Here is a 16,745-nt window from a genome sequence, read left to right on the forward strand (position 1 = left end):
ACTCACATACAGTTCCACATCCAAATAAGTAATGTCAGTGGAACTAATATGATGGGTAAACTTTAAGCCATGTTCTGTGTTGTTCAAATCCTCCATAAATTCCAAAAATTTCCCCTGCTCACCTTTGCAAACAAAAATCAAATTGTCTATGAATCTGCCATAATAAACCACATTCTCAATGAAGAACCTATTTTGATAAACAAATTTATTCTCAAAGTCACCCACATTGCATATGTGGCAGCAAAAGCCACCCCTATTGCTTTGCCTTTTTTCTGGAGAAAAAATAGTTTTTCCCACCTGAAATAGTTATGCGTCAAACAAAAGAGCTTGACAAGTTAGAATGCAAATTGATAATAAATTTCAGAACACTTCAACTTAGGGGCATGAATATAGAAAGTAATTTAACTTTGTAGAATGTTTAGGGTTTCTTACACACACACACACACACACACACACACATATATATATATATATATATATATATATATATATATGTCATATGCTTTCTCCAAGTCTAGGAAAGCCCAGTTTGACTCTCTCCTCTTCTCTAGTTTCTTCTCAAGTATATGTCTCAATGCAAACATCGGGTCAATTGTGCTGCATCCTGATCTGAATCCGAACTGTTCATCTCCCATCTTACATTCTACTATTCTGCATATCCGTTTATCAATCACCCTCTCCAGAACTTTCATGCAATGTGGTAGGAGTCTGATGCCTCTGTACTGTCCACAGTTTTGGATGTCCCCTTTGTTCTTGTACACTGGCACGAGTATGCTTATTCTCCAGTCATCTGGAATACGCCTTTCTCTCCACACTGCAATTAGTACCCTCAGGAGCCATTTCTCCCCTAGCTCATTCAGCATCTTTATCATATCTGCTGTGACCTCATCTGGGCCTGCTGCTTTCCCTGACTTCATTTTCCTTAGTGCTGCTCTTACTTCTTCTAAGCCGGGCTCCTCTTCTACTGTCATTGTAGGCTGTTTCTGGGGCAGTACCGCTTCTGTGGGGTTTTCTTCATTCAGAAGCTGCTGGAAATATTCCTTCCATCTGCCTTTGATGTCCTGTGGGCTGGTAAGCAGGTTGTTGCTGGAATCCCTTATGAAGGGTGTCTGACTATCTTCTTTATCTTTCTGTCTTTGCCTTGCAACCTGGTATAGTTTCTTTGTGCCCCTTACTGAGTCACTTTCTAGAAGCTGATAGAGTGCTTCTGATGCCCTATTCTTTGCTATTGCAACTTCTTTCTTAGTTTCTTTGTTAGCCAACCAGTAGTCCTTCCTAGCTTGGTCAGTCTTTTCAATCTCCCACTTCTTCCTGCACTCCTTCTTTCTTTTGATTACTTCCTGCACTTCTGTATTCCACCACCAGCTTTCCTTATGTACCTTATTTCCATACTTGGCTCAGCCACATATCTTTTCTGTAGTCCTAACGCATGCTGTTTTTAGGCGCTGTCACTCTTCTTCAACTCCACCTATTTCCTCCTCTTGTTGGGGTGCTAGAGCCCTGAGTAATTCCTTGAACTGCTGTACTTTCTCTCCAGTCAACTTCCAGGTCTTCAGCCTGGTCTCTGTTGACCTTAGAGCCTTCTCTGACCACTGCTTGCAGCTGATTGTGGCAACTACTAGTTTATGCTGTGAGCAGACTGTTTCACTGGGGATGACTTTGCAAACATGGATTCTACCCCAGTGCCTTTTCCTTACTAGGAGGAAGTCTACCTGAGTTGCATGTTGGCTACTCTTGTATGTGATCTTGTGACTCTTTCTTTCTGAACCATGTGTTGGCTACTATCAAGCCATTTGCCAGACAGAAGTCTAGAATGGCTTCTCCTTCTTTATTCCTATTGCTCCACCCATGTGGACCCAGGCAGTCCTCATATCCTGTTCTGTCTGTCCCGATATGTGCATTTAAGTCACCCATTATCAACACCAATTCATGTTGTCCTACTTTATCTAGTAGGTCCTGCAAGTGATGTCTGAATGCACTCTTTTCCTCACTATCACAACCCTGCTGTGGGGCATAGGCTGAGATTATGAATACTGTCCTATCATTACACTGGAGTCTGATTGCCATGAGTCTGTCATTAATTCTGATGATATCCCTCACTGACTTTTGAAGCCTCTGTCTCACCACAATTCCTACACTATTTCTAGCTTGTCCACCACCTTAGTAGTAGAGTCTGGATCCCAAGCCAAGTGGCTTTGTTGCACTGCCCTTCCATCTCGTCTCTTCGATACATAGGATGTCCAGCCTCCTCCGTATCATCATGTCATCCACTTCTAAGCTGCATCCTGTCAGTGAACCTACATTTAGCGTTGCAATTCTCAGTTCATGTTTGGCAGATTGGTTGGTTTATTGTCCAGCTTTCACTCAACAGAGCTATCCCAGGTAACCCAGGCTGGGCAACTAGACACCGACCAGCCAGTGGTCTATTGACCCAGGGCTGCTGGGCTTTTATGGCGGGCACACACTGGCCAATAGGAGCACATATACCCCTCCCACTGTTAGCATGGGTCCCTGGCGTGGGTCAGAGAGTAGGCCGGGTCCTCAACCCACTTATCACCGGTAACTACCCATGCCCATTTTTTGGTGACAGTGGAGAAAGCATATGGCAAGGTTCCAAGAAAGCTGATCTGGGCAGTACTGCGGTGGTTTGAAGTCCCAGAAACATTGGTAGAATTAGTACAGGCTATGTAGAAGGACCCAGTGACTCAAGTACGAACAGAGTCTGGCCTCACTGAGGGGTTCCCAGTGGGAGTGGGTGTACACCAGGGTTCAGCTCTGAGCCCACTGCTGTTCACACTGGTAATGGACTACATCAGCAAACAGGCTAGAGGGGACAGATCAACAAAGCTGCTGTATGCAGACGATGTGGCAGTACAGGCAGACTCTGAGCTAGAACTTCAGCAAAGGATAGGAGAATGGAATGCAAATCTGAAAGCACACGGGATGAAACTAAGCACAGATAAGACAGTGGTAATGGCAGCAGATTGGGGAAATCAGAAGAAGCTGAGAATAGAGATAGATGGGAAGATAGTGGAACAGGTAAACAGCTTCAAGTATCTGGGAGGGGTGGTTGAGGAGAGGGTAGTCTGAATGAAGAGGTCAAAGCTAGAATCAGAGGGGCTGCAGCCAACTGGCATAGAGTATCAGGTGTAGTCTATGACAGAAGAATGCCAAAGAAGCTGAAAAGTAAGGTGTACAAGACAGTGGTGTGGCCAGTACTACTGTATGGTACAGAAACCTGGGCAGTAAAGGCAGAACAGTTGAAGAAGCTAGAGGTGATGGAAATGAAGTGCCTGAGAAAGGTGGTAGGATGCACACTGCAGGACAGGCGAAGAAATGAGGACATAAGAGCAGAAGCCAAAGTAGCTCCAATTGCAGAAAAGATCAAAGAAAACAGATTACGATGGTATGGGCACATGTGTAGAAAAGCAGAAGACAATCTGGTGAGGGAGATTTGGGACAGACAGGAAGAAGGTAAGAGGAAGCGAGGGCATCCAGCAAAGAGGTGGATGGATTGTGTGAAAGAAGATCTGCGACAATCAGGCATGAGTGTTGAAGAAGGCAGGAGAGTGGCACTGAATTGAGAGAGCTGGCGACAGTTAATACAATACCCTGACCCCATGTAAATGGTAAAAAGGGGATGATGATGAATGATGATGATGATATATATATATATATATATATATATATATATATATATATATATATATATATATATTAAAGGTGTATGTTGAAAAGATGTTAAACATGTTTGTACTATTAATATTTAAATCATTGTGACTAAAGTATACTGGCCTATGTGGTATATTGTAAAAGTAATATTGTGTTCGATGCCTCTAACTTTGTAATGAAATCACTGGTTTCATTTATGGTGTTAATTACACTGTTGAGTTTGGATGACTATAAAATGGGGGTGTGTTTATACACTTGTATTTCTTGAAAGCGAAAGGCCAAGGTACCAGAATAAATGACTTGAGAATTTTTCACCCTGAAGTTGTGTTTTGCTTTATGCTTCTGTTTTTAATAAGTTGAAGTGAAGTGGAGTTGCATTTATTATGTTAATGGAGCATGCTTGGGCTACCAACAAGCCATCCACAAGTGATTTGGAAGGAATGGGGAACCAGTGGAGGTGTTTTGCTGTAGGATTTCCTCCATGAACGAGAGCAAAAACTGTCCAAAGGTAACCTGTGGGGACCCTGTGATGACAGTGGTCATTTGGAGAAATTTGAGCAACTAGAGTGACTTCTATCTAAAGAGGTGATTTTTTTTTTATGATAATAAATTGCTAGAGAAATACATCTCTCTAAAAATAACCCCTAGGGGCTTATGTAGTGTACAGCTGCCCGTTGGGGATTTCCTGGAGGAAGAGGGAGACATTTTAGCTGAATGGGGAGAAGCTTCATTAAAATGCACTCTTACCTGGTTGCAAATACTTGTAAAATGTAACCTTAGAGTAATTGAAAGGTTATGTTGGCAAATTACAATGCTACAGGACTATCTGTTTAATGAGATTTCTGAGGACAAATATAACCAGTGTATGGTTGGAATTAAGCAACGAGTGAGTACAAGAGGTTGAAAAAAATGTCCTTGTCCATAAGAAGAAAAAGTTAAACAGGGACATTAATGACTTTCACAATAATACATCCTATTCAGTAAGATTGCATAAGCAGTTGGGTAAATCAAGAAATCGGAGCAGGACTTCCTATGAGAGGACATCCTGTGATTCCTCCTTCCCGTCAGTAGAGACTAACGTTGGCAGCAATAAAAGTGTGTTGTTTGAGGAGGTATCATCAGGGGAAACAAGTAGTGCATTGAAGAACTTAACAGGAGAAATGCATTCCCCAAAACAACGACATACCAGAAGTTATTTTCGGAAGGGCCGACGAATCGACGGTCAAGAGAACAAAAAGTAAGGGAAATAATGTGACTTTTACAAATAATGACGAAATAGACTGTTTACCTAGTACTTACACTTTAAATATGAAGTGCACGGGGAAATATGAAACGTGCAACACTGAGACGTTTAATGCATGTAATTCTGATAAAGTTTTTTTGCATATTGTGGAGACCTGGCCGCAGTTGGGAAACTGTTAGTTCTGAAACACTTTTGCAAAATGAAAGTGAACTAAATGTTAATATGGCTATAAGTTCTTTTGAAACAGTTGAAATTCAAAGGGAAAGAAGAAAAACATGATAGCACATCTGCAACCTTTTGCAAGATGTAAGTGAACCAGATGTGAATATGATTGTAAGTTCTTCTATTACTGCTGAAATTTAAGGTGAAGGTAGTAAAAATGCAACTAGTGCTATTAATGTTGTTGAACAATATTTAATATGTAATGGTGAGACAATGCCACAAAATATGGAAACTTTCTCTTGTAAATGTTGATGTATTGGAACAGAATGCATCTATCAGTGTGCCGGAGAGCACCTCCCTACATAATCAAACCCAGGTTCAGGAAATTAGTAATAAAATGCTTACTATGCTTAATGAAGAGATCAGTGAAGCAGGAGAAGACTTGAGGATAGTGAATTTGTCAAGTTTGGTGTTAACTTCAGACCTGGTGAATGTTTTATGACTTGGCCCGAAGTTTGTACCCACAAGATTTTCCGGTTTGGCAAATGTTATCATTGATGCAAAACGCTTCTGTCATAAATTGCACTTGAAAGTATTTTTTTTAGTGTAAAAAAAAGTATGAAAGTGTTGGAGTTGTTTTTTGGGACCAAGAGGGGACTTAATAAATGATGAAAACGTAAGTGCTTATGACATTCAAGCCTTTGCTGAATTTAACAAACCTGCTGAGGAAAGAGGTGAACTTGAAACTGAGTCTGAAGTTGATGTTGAATGGTAAATTTGAGCCAGGTTATGGTCATCTGTATGTTCCACATTTTTCTAATAGAAGTAAATTCATGCTATAAAAGACATCCATGTGTATTAAAATGTATGAACATATTGTTTGCAGTCAAATAGAACACGAGTTTTGATGCATTTTTGAAAGAAAAAAATGAATTATAATTTATCAAATAATGGATGGGATTGATTTCAAGGAGCATGCCTGAAACTAGATATGTTTCGATAAGTGGTAACTGGGTAATAATGGATAGAAAGGATTATGATAGGATGATAAAAGATCTAATTCTGGTTACAGATGAGTATGTTGAGTTGGACATCAATCCTTTAACCAAATTTAATGGGGAGGTTGGGGAATCTTGGAAAGAGGGGAATAGTTAGGGGTCCTGGATCAAAAGGACATTCAGAAATTGTATAATAGAGAACCCAGTGACCCAAGAGTTTATGCTTTACCTAAGATTTGCACAAATTTGAATGGTCCCCCAGGAAGACCCACTGTATCTATGTTAGGATTATATTTAGAAAATATGGGAAAATTGGGATTTTCATTTGAAGAAGTATTTAAGGAAAGTACCCTCTCACATAAAAAATACAGGAAATTTGTGTGTAAAATTAAAAAGATCAGTTGGCAGAGATTTTTACTGGGCCACGGTGGATATAAAATCTCTGTATACAAGTATTGATACTAGGAAGGGTCTAGAAGCAATGGGAAGAATGCTGGGGGAGGGCCCCACTCTTCATTCCTCCTTGTATTATTAGAATTTTGTTTGACGCATAACTATTTCAGGTGGGAAAATCTAATTTTTCTCCAGTAAAAAGGCACAGCAATGGGGGTGGTTTTTGCCCTCTCATATGCAATTGTCTATATGGGTGACTTTGAGAATAAATTTGTTTATCAAAATAGGTTCTTCATTGAGAATGTAGTTTATTATGGCAGATTCATAGACAATTTGATTTTTGTTTGCAAAGGCGAGCAAGGAAAATTTTTGGAATTTATGGAGGATTTGAAAAACACAGAACATGGCTTAAAGTTTACCCATCATATTAGTTCCACTAACATTACTTATTTGGATGTGGAACTGTACGTGAGTGGGGAAAACAGAACTGAATTTAAACCACAAAGAAAACCTACTGTAGTCAACAATTTTCTACATGCAGAAAGCATGTAACCCCCTTGTTTATTTAAGGCTTTACCCTTGGGAGACTTGAAAAGCATTTACTTTAATACTTCTGAAGAGTGTTTGAAAGAAGTATTTTTAGGGGAGGCCATTGAGAGGTTAAAGTATAGAGGATACTCTGTAAGCCTTTTATAGGATGCTGAGGACACTGTTCTAGGGGTCAGAAAAATGAAGAAAGCAGGGGAAAGACAGCTGAAACAAAATGAAGTTCAGGAGTTAAGTGAGGAAAATAAAATATTTTTGTCACAAAATGTTCCCCTTTTTCATGTAGGGTTGAGTATATCATTAGAACATTTTGGTATATGGTAAGAGAGGACCCCAGTGTGTGACATCTTTTTCCTGAGCATGTAACCTTTTCATATAGTAGATTTAGGAATTTGAAAGAAATATTAGGTGGAAATGGTGAAAGGGCAATGGTTACAGGCAGGGTAGGCATGCGTGCATGTGGAAATTGTAATGTTTGCAATAGCGCTAAAAATCTTGATGGGTTTAGAATTAATGGTAAAGTCTATAAGGCCAGGGAAACCTTTCATTACAATTCACAGGGACTTGTTTATATCATGGGTTGTGAGTGAGTGAAATGGTACATAGGTCACACAAAAAGGAAAGTCAAAGTACGAATTATGGAGCATCAAGGTGATATTAGAAAAATAAATAATTTAAGCCCAGTAGCAGAACATGTTGTGTCACTACATGGGGGATGCAGTAAGGATTTATTTTTAGTGTACTAGCACATCCCATTATTAACAATGCAGGAAACTTTAAAAAATAACTTGACAAGTTAGAATGCAACTTTATAATAAATTTCAGAACACTTTAAACTAGGGGCATGAATACAGAAAGTAATTTAACTTTGTAGAAAGTTTAGGGTTTTTTATATATCTAGATATATTTTAAAAGGTGTATGTTGAAAAGATGTTAAAAACATTTGTACTAAAAATTAATATTTAAATCCTTGTGACTATATTAGACTGGTCTATGTGGTATATTTTAAAAGTTCGATGCCTCTAACTTTGTAATGATATCACTAGTTTCAATTATGGTGTTGATTATACTGTTGAGTTTGGATGACTATAAAATGGGGGGGTGTTTGTAGACTTCTATCCCTTGAAGGCAAAAGGCCGAGTTACCAAAATAAAGGATTTGAGAAATTTTCACCCTGGAGTTGTGTTTACCTTAAAGTTGTGCTTTGCTTTGTGCTTGAAGCTACAACCACTGCTCAGTTTACCATGCTGAAATTTCTTGGAAGAAGTTTAAGTTCTTGATCCAGGAGATATCTGATAAGGCAAATCAACCAGCCATACTCTTCTGGGTAGTCACACGGCAACACAGTGTAATCTGTCACATGACATAGAAGGTTTTATCTAATATGGTGTCCCACAAGGCTCTCACGAAGGTTGTGTCAATGGACCATGGGAGTCAGGACCATTTTTGGATTGGTGTGAGTTAATGTTTATTCCCTGTCGTGATTATGTTATCTCTTCTATTTACGCTATACATACTAATACTTAAAATCTGGATCCACATCCCAACCCATATGCTTGCTCTTTCTTATCTGGAAGTACCAGCCTCCATCCTCTACTGGATCATCCTCACCTCTTCCAAAGACAAAGCATTTACAACTCAATAGAAACGGGCTTTAATATTCCAGTCCTCAAAAAGACAGTGTTAGACCATTGTAATGTGGGTAAGCATATACCTGTCTCAAGCCTCCCTTATGTTGGAAAGGTCCTCAAGGAAGTACTACACTTACGTATGTAATCTTATTTGAGAGATTACATAGATAATCCTTTCTGGTTCAATTTCTAAGCTGAATCTAGCATTGAGACAGCCCTTACTATAGTCTTTAGCAATTTCCTTATAGCAAGGGATCTCCATGTTGGTGCTACTAAATCTCTCTTCTTTTGCCATGACACAGTGAACCAATATATATTACTTAACTGACTGGAGCACTACAGTCACATTGCAGCTGTTGTCTTGGACTGGATTACCTCCTACCTCTCTGAACAAATGCAGAATACAGTCTCAGTCTTTAACTCTGCTACCACAGTGCTGTTCTACAGGGTTCCATATATTGCATAAATTTACTTATATTACTCATTTGTTAGACAGGTAAACCCACTGGATAGAAGAATCCCTTTCAGGTTATGTGATTTCCTTAGAGTCCCACAGTAGACAAACTGCGATTGAAGAGAGCAAGCACTGCAACCTTAAAACCTCAGCTATAAGAAGCAGCTTGTTAACAGCTCAGAGGCTTATTTCTCTGCTCTGTTAAAAAAAAAAAAAAATCTATGCTTGTTTTGGGCAATGTTATTCAATCAAGATAATTCCATTACCACTGCATTGTTAACAATATGCAATTATACTCTCTTCCCCTCAGGCGAGTGTGATAACTGTTAGCCTCTTAGCTATAGACTTGGAATGTATCAATACCTAAAAGGTTTATGACCAGAGCTCAACACCTCCAACCCAGTTGCTAGAGTCAAAAATTCCATTCATAAAAAATCATCATTAGTGGAAAAAAACTGCAATTCATGGTCGATTCTTGGATGACTATTAATACGCTTATGATAAATGATCAAATCTCAGCTGTTACCAAATCATTTGGTTTCCATCATAAAAATATCATCTTCATTAAGTATTTCACTCCATCTTCAGATCTGCGTGCTATGGTGCATACCATAGTCTCCTTCCATCTTGATTACTGTAATGCTCTGTACCTTGAGTTTTCATACTCAGAGCTTGACCACTTGCAACTTGTATGAAACTCTGCAGGCTGTCTAATTTCAAGGGTGTCCAGGTAATGCAACATTATGCTGCTCTATGGAGAGTTACACTGGTTCCCACTCAAGTACTGCAAATATCTGAAATGCTTTGGTTGTGGTTTCCTTACATGGCTTGGGTCATGAATCAGAATTTGTTGACTTGGTATGAGCCATCCCGGCCTCTGCTTTCTGCCTTCCAAGAGGTATTAGTAGTTCCAGTGACATGGCTTGAATCATATGTTACCGAGTTGGTTGACAGCCTCTCCATTACTTTGTAGTTTAAAGTATTCCTTGAAGACTTGGTGAAGTTGGGCCTAGAGTTGACTCAGTTGTCCTGATTGATATTACAGTTATTTTTGTTCTTGTCCTTTATTTTATCATGTCATTTTTTTTATTTAGCATTTTTTGTATTATGGCATAACTACCTGTACTTTAGCTTATACAGTGCTTGGGCTCAAGCAGTCAATTACATTTGAAACTAAAGCTAAATGAAGCATATGTGCCCCGACAGAATATTTACAAATCTTCTTGTCCATCTTCAGTTAGCAAACGGGGGGATAGTACTATGTTCAGTATAATATAAATGCAGAGCCACTATAGCGACCTTATAAATTTGTCACTATTCAGCTGACTTTATTAACCCTTAACAATATCACTACAGAAGACACTGCGACACACGCACACACACACACACACAAACACACACACACACACACACACACACACACACACACACACACACACACACACACACACACACACACACACACACACACGCACACACACGCACACACACGCACACACACACACACACACACACACACACACACACACACACACACACATTTATCACCATATAATTTATCAAGACCAGCCTTGATTCTGTTAAAGCTTGGTGTCTTTCAGATCCCAATAGATAAAATCATTCCATAGTTTACCAGTACTATAATGAAAGTATCATTTCACCAAATTTATATTGCAACCTGGGTTTTTCACAAAAAATGCATTATTCCTTCTTCTCCATCTGTAGTGGTTTATTTTGCATGCCAACAGTGTTTAGCATAACAATATGATTTGTGCATTTATACATGATAATAAGACTGACACAAATTAACTAATACCTTATTGAAAACAATGATAGGTTCTGCAGTCAGTTCCTTTAGCTTAGATGGTTTACTGTGCATCTTTTTAGAATCAAACTTTTTTATTTTTCCAACCTGGTGATCTGTGAGCAGTTGTACATACAAGCAGCACCACAGTATTCAATTAGAGGCCTAACTAAAGCTTTATAGATGTGTACCAGTACTCTCTCATCATGACTTGAGCTGAGCAGAACATCTATCATAAGTGCACAGCATTTGCTGATGACCAATGGAAGGTTAACCTTGTAACTTAATTGGATAGTCACAATTATACCAAAGTCCTTGGCATTATTCTCATTACTTAATAACGCATAGGTAGCATGATTTGCGACAGGCAAAGTATAATATTGTGGTTTCACTGGCATTAAGTTTAATGTTCTTACTTAAACCCAAATAAAGAGGCTGCCTAAATACCTCTGGAAGTTCTCTTGGTCTTTCAGTGAATTAATAATTGCCCCATTTTCATATAATCTACAAATGATGTATACCAACTGATACATTCAGCTTTAAACTTAAATGCCACTTATCAATGCACTTGAATATAAATTGATTAATACCAGGTCCTGACAAGATGAAAAGAAGGTCCAAATGAGGCAAAGAATCAAATGCCTTAGACAGATGTAGATAAATCCTGTCCACATACATGCGTAGGTCCACAGATTTCCATACATTTTGGTAGAAACTAAGTCGATTGGTGAGACAAGATCTACTGGATGAAAAGGCCATGCTGAAAAATGTCCAAAGGAGCACTTATCTCCTCTACAACTGATGACTAAATCACACTTTCAAAAGCATTTGCCTATAATACATGTGAGGCTGATTAGATAATAAACATCCAATGTGCACTGTGTACAGATTACCTCATTTCAAAAGTGGAATAACAAAAGCAGTATTCCAAATGTACAGAACATACCTTTCCAAACCCACAATGAAATAACAAAAGTAAACGATGTGAAGTGGACTTACTGATGTTTGCAATGAAGTACCTATTAATGTCATCAGGGCCATCTTTAGAGTAAGACTTAGAAACACATAAAGATTTCTCGACCATACCTAGTGTTATAGGACAGGTATCCCTAGTGTCACTTAATAATAAGAAAATGTAGAGCAATTAATGGATATTTTTTTAGCAAAACTTGGTATTCTGATATGCTACCTGTCACAGGTAATGGATCCCTATATCCTGTCCAAACTGACTGCTATTACAGGATCAAATACATGAAAGGCACTTTAGAGGAAGCAGCTATGCAGATGGGAGTTAACAGTGTGACTATGAAACCGATTTGGTGCTTAAGCCAAGAACAGTCTTTACAAAAATCATTATCCTGGTAACCAATAGTATGGATTCAACGAGGTTTCTGAAAAGTTTTATTTGGGGTTACAATGCTGGCTGAATCTTTCTATCATGACTACTACATAACTTTTTTTACTTAGTAAGATTAAATGTGTTAGGTGCTTTACAATCTCCAGCTAGATAAAGAAATGTGGCTGCATCCACTTCTTTTCCTTTTTTGATATGCAAGATGCAAAACAAACAAGATCAAACTATTACAACCATTGCTTACAACTTTCTGTCAGATTCTCCTGGAGAATTACAAATGCTTATGAGTTTAGTGGTAACCACTGCAATAATGATGATTCTACTTTTTCTATGTGGAAAATTTGACTTTTGTAATTTCTTGCTCAAATGCCATGTTTTTTATTCTAGTTCAAAATATTAAAGAGGACATTGAGTGAGAGAGTTCTGAAACACTTATTTGATACAGGTCTTTATTTCAATTATTTTTCTTTGGTTTATTTTTATCAATTATCTTTTTCTTATCACTAATTTGCTATTGTTTCTGCTCTTAATTTTATCTTCTGCTCAGCAAAAACTATGGTGGTCTGGCTGGGTCCAGTCGCATCATAAAGTCTAACTGCAGCAACTTCTAATGTAATTTGTTGCATAGAGCCTTGCGGAACATATGTGCAGGGACCACCCTTTATTTCTAGTACCATGTTATGCATTTATATTCCTTTTCTGTAGCTTCCGAAGACCACATGAAAAATTAAATAGAGACACAGAAGAGCTGGATGAATGCACAGCCTCTTTACAAGCATGGCAGATACATTTCTAAAGAATGTTGTGTGACTTTCAGTGCACACATTGCTCTACTTTGCATTACAAAGGCTATCTCTTTCTGTAACAGGTACCAACCAGTGGCACACTAATGTTTATATCTCCCTGAGAGGGAAACAAACCTATACATTCAGTTTCCAGTCTTTTCTGGAATGTGTGCATTATTTCCTAAACACAGGTGATACTATATAATATATAATGGTCATGCTCCAATTTAGCTTGCAGTATATTTTTCTGTATAGCAATTCTAGCCTCTGTAAGTGAGCAGTCTCAAGAGCTGATAAGTAGATTTGTATTCTTTCCTAATTCTAGTGACAGTTATGTCAGTATGGCATGGATAGTTCAAAAATGAGTCAAAGCATAGTCTAAATATTAGTAAAATTGCCCGCGGGCAATAATATATATATATATATATATATATATATATATATATATATATATATATATGTCTATACACACTGAGCAGAGTGGATGAGAGTTGTTAACCACAACTGTTAGCTGAGATATATAAGTATCCTGTTTTTTTTTCGATTATTTATACAGATTATTGTTTCTAACAATTAATATATAGCACTTTTATTGCCTGCTTTTTAGTCTTTGAGTGTATTTTATTGCTATTAACTAATCTGCACAAGTAACTGATTTGTTTGCAGTTAAAAGAATTCTGTATCTTTACAAATCTTTATCTGTTTAAAAAACTTTCATTTGTGTTTTTCTCTAGTGCTTGCTGTATGTAGGCTATTGTTTTTGTCCCCCCCACCCCCGTGTTGGTGTCTTGCTGTTTATACTTGGTGGCTTTGCAGTTGCCCACCCCTACTGTAAATCTGATCTGGGACACTCCTCCCAGTCTAGTGTCATTAGCTCATTCTACCTAATACAGAGAGAACATTTAATAAGGCCTTCTGTTTCTCCTTTTTCCCTTTCAAGAAAAAAAAATTTTTTTTTGCCTGAATCTCCTTGTGTTCTGACTGTGCTTCTCAAACATTTTGGTGCATTTATTATAACTGTAATTGCCTTAATATTGCTACAACTCAAGTGCTCTAGGTTGCACTGCATCTAAAGTGTTTGTGTGTTTTAGCTGCTTTTCTATATATATATAGACTTCTCTGTTTCATTAACTAAATAAGCTCTGCAAAGTTGTTTTATTGCATTCCTCCCTGTATTTCTGAGTTTTTTGCACTTTTAAAGTTTGTTTTTGCTTAGTTTAATTGGTAGGCTACACATTCAAGTGTGCTAGCCGAATTAAAGCATTTACTGTGTTTCTGTACATAATTTCTGCTACTTTGTAAAAAAAAAAAAAAAAAAAAATATCCTAGAATAGTCCAGTCTTCAGGTATTGCTGATCTCTGGGCTGTGTCATAGTTCCTGTGTTGCCCATATCCTTATTTGGATAGGAGGAAGCTTCTTTGTTCACCAGTGAGAGTGGGGAGCTCTGAGCAGCCTATCTGTCCCTTGAGGAGTGGTTCCAGCCCAGTGACTTGTAGCTTCTTGGCCATTTTGGGCCATTTCCTATCTCTTTCTAACCCCCTGCTTTAAAGCCAGCTTTAGCGCACTTTTGCGCATGTAATTTAAAGTTTGTCCTGTTTGTTGCATTTACCTGTTGAGGCTACACACTCATGTGCGCTAGCCTGTGTTACATATTTATTGCATATTCCTGCTGTTTGTTGCAAAAACAGAAAAAAAACAAAAAGATTATCCTTGTTTCCCGCCTTTCCTGACCTAGAGTAGTCCAAATACAGGCTTTGCTGTATTCTGGACTTTTGGAAAGTTCCTGTGTTGCCCATTTCCTTTCGTGGATAAAGGGAGGCTTCTTTGTTCACCAGTGGCAGTGGGGAGCTTAAAGCAGCCTATCTATCCCTGGAGGAGTGTTCCCAGCACAAGAATCTGGTAGTCTATTGGCCATTTTGGGCCAATTTCTAGCTCTTTCAAGTCCCCCTGTATAAAACTCACTTTGGCGCGGTTTTTGCACTTGTTACTACTCAGCCAAGTTCCTCGTGGTCCTGCAAAGTGGTGCTAGCAGTAGAGAGGCTAAAAGAGCGACTGCTAACCTGATAAAAGTGTTTTCTTCCTGCTACTACCTGAGTGACTGTCCAGTCTAGCTAAACTGCAAGTATTTCTGCTTCTTGAACTGTTTTAAACTGTTTAAAGTTGTTTTTGCAGCTGCACTTTTAAAGTTTGTCCTGTTTGTTGCATTTACCTGTTGAGGCTACACACTCAAGTGTGCTAGCCTGAGTTACATATTTATTGCATTTTCCTGCTGTTTGTTGCAAAAAAAGAAAAAAAAATTATCCTTGTTTCCCGCCTTTCCTGACCTAGAGTAGTCCAAATACAGGCTTTGCTGTATTCTGGACTTTTGGAAAGTTCCTGTGTTGCCCATTTCCTTTCTTGGATAAAGGGAGGCTTCTTTGTTCACCAGTGGCAGTGGGGAGCTTAGAGCAGCCTATCTATCCCTGGAGGAGTGTTCCCAGCACAAGAATCTGGTAGTCTATTGGCCGTTTTGGGCCAATGTCTAGCTCTTTCAAGTCCCCCTGTATAAAACCCGCTTTGGCGTGGTTTTTGCGCTTGTTACTACTCAGCCAAGTTCCTCGTGGTCCTGCAGAGTGGTGCTAGCAGCAGAGAGGCTAAAAGAGCGACTGCTAACCTGATGAAAGTGTTTTCTTCCTGCTTCTACCTGGGTGACTGTCCAGTCTAGCTAAACTGCAAGTATTTCTGCTTCTTGAACTGTTTTAAACTGTTTAAAGTTGTTTTTGCACCTGCACTTTTAAAGTTTGTCCTGTTTGTTGCATTTACCTGTTGAGGCTACACACTCAAGTGTGCTAGCCTGTGTTACATATTTATTGCATTTTCCTGCTGTGTGTTGCAAAAAAAAAAAAACAAAAAAATTATCCTTGTTTCCTGCCTTTCCTGACCTAGAGTAGTCCAAATACAGGCTTTGCTGTATTCTGGACTTTTGGAAAGTTCCTGTGTTGCCCATTTCCTTTCTTGGATAAAGGGAGGCTTCTTTGTTCACCAGTGGCAGTGGGGAGCTTAGAGCAGCCTATCTATCCCTGGAGGAGTGTTCCCAGCACAAGAATCTGGTAGTCTATTGGCCGTTTTGGGCCAATTTCTAGCTCTTTCAAGTCACCCTGTATAAAACCCGCTTTAGCACGGCTTTGCGTGATTTTGCACATAGCGCAGCATCAGCCAGCACTGCTTAATTGTGTTTAATTGGGTTTAAACCATTCTCAGCTCCATAAAGTCTGTTCTTCACTTTTTCCCTTAGAAATGATCTAGTTCTCATAATAAACACCCTATTCCTACTCTAAAGCCTGGCACTTGCTCACTAAAGCAATTATACAAGTCAGCACTAAAACATTAAAGGCACTACACCCTCACAAACTCCCCTTGAGTACTTTGTTCCCCATTGGCCCCTTTTTTCAATTATAAAGGAATTCCCAATACTATTCTAGCATGTCCAAAGGTCAGTTGTCAATCTCCTCTCTGGTCCAGCTGGTGAATCTGGGAATCTTGAGGCAATGTTACAACTGTCTCATGTACACAGACAACCCTCTCCTCCTCCCAACAAATTCCATCACATGTGAGAGATGCAACCATATAGCCAAACTGGAGGCTAAGCTCTCTCAACTCAGTACTGGCGTAACCAGTCAGGAGGAGAAGGAAACCACACTCACTACAATTCCAGTCTCAAAT

The sequence above is a fragment of the Protopterus annectens genome, chromosome 10.part0 (genome assembly GCF_019279795.1).
Source record: "Protopterus annectens isolate FY-2018-M chromosome 10.part0, PAN1.0, whole genome shotgun sequence".
NCBI lineage: Eukaryota > Metazoa > Chordata > Ceratodontiformes > Protopteridae > Protopterus > Protopterus annectens.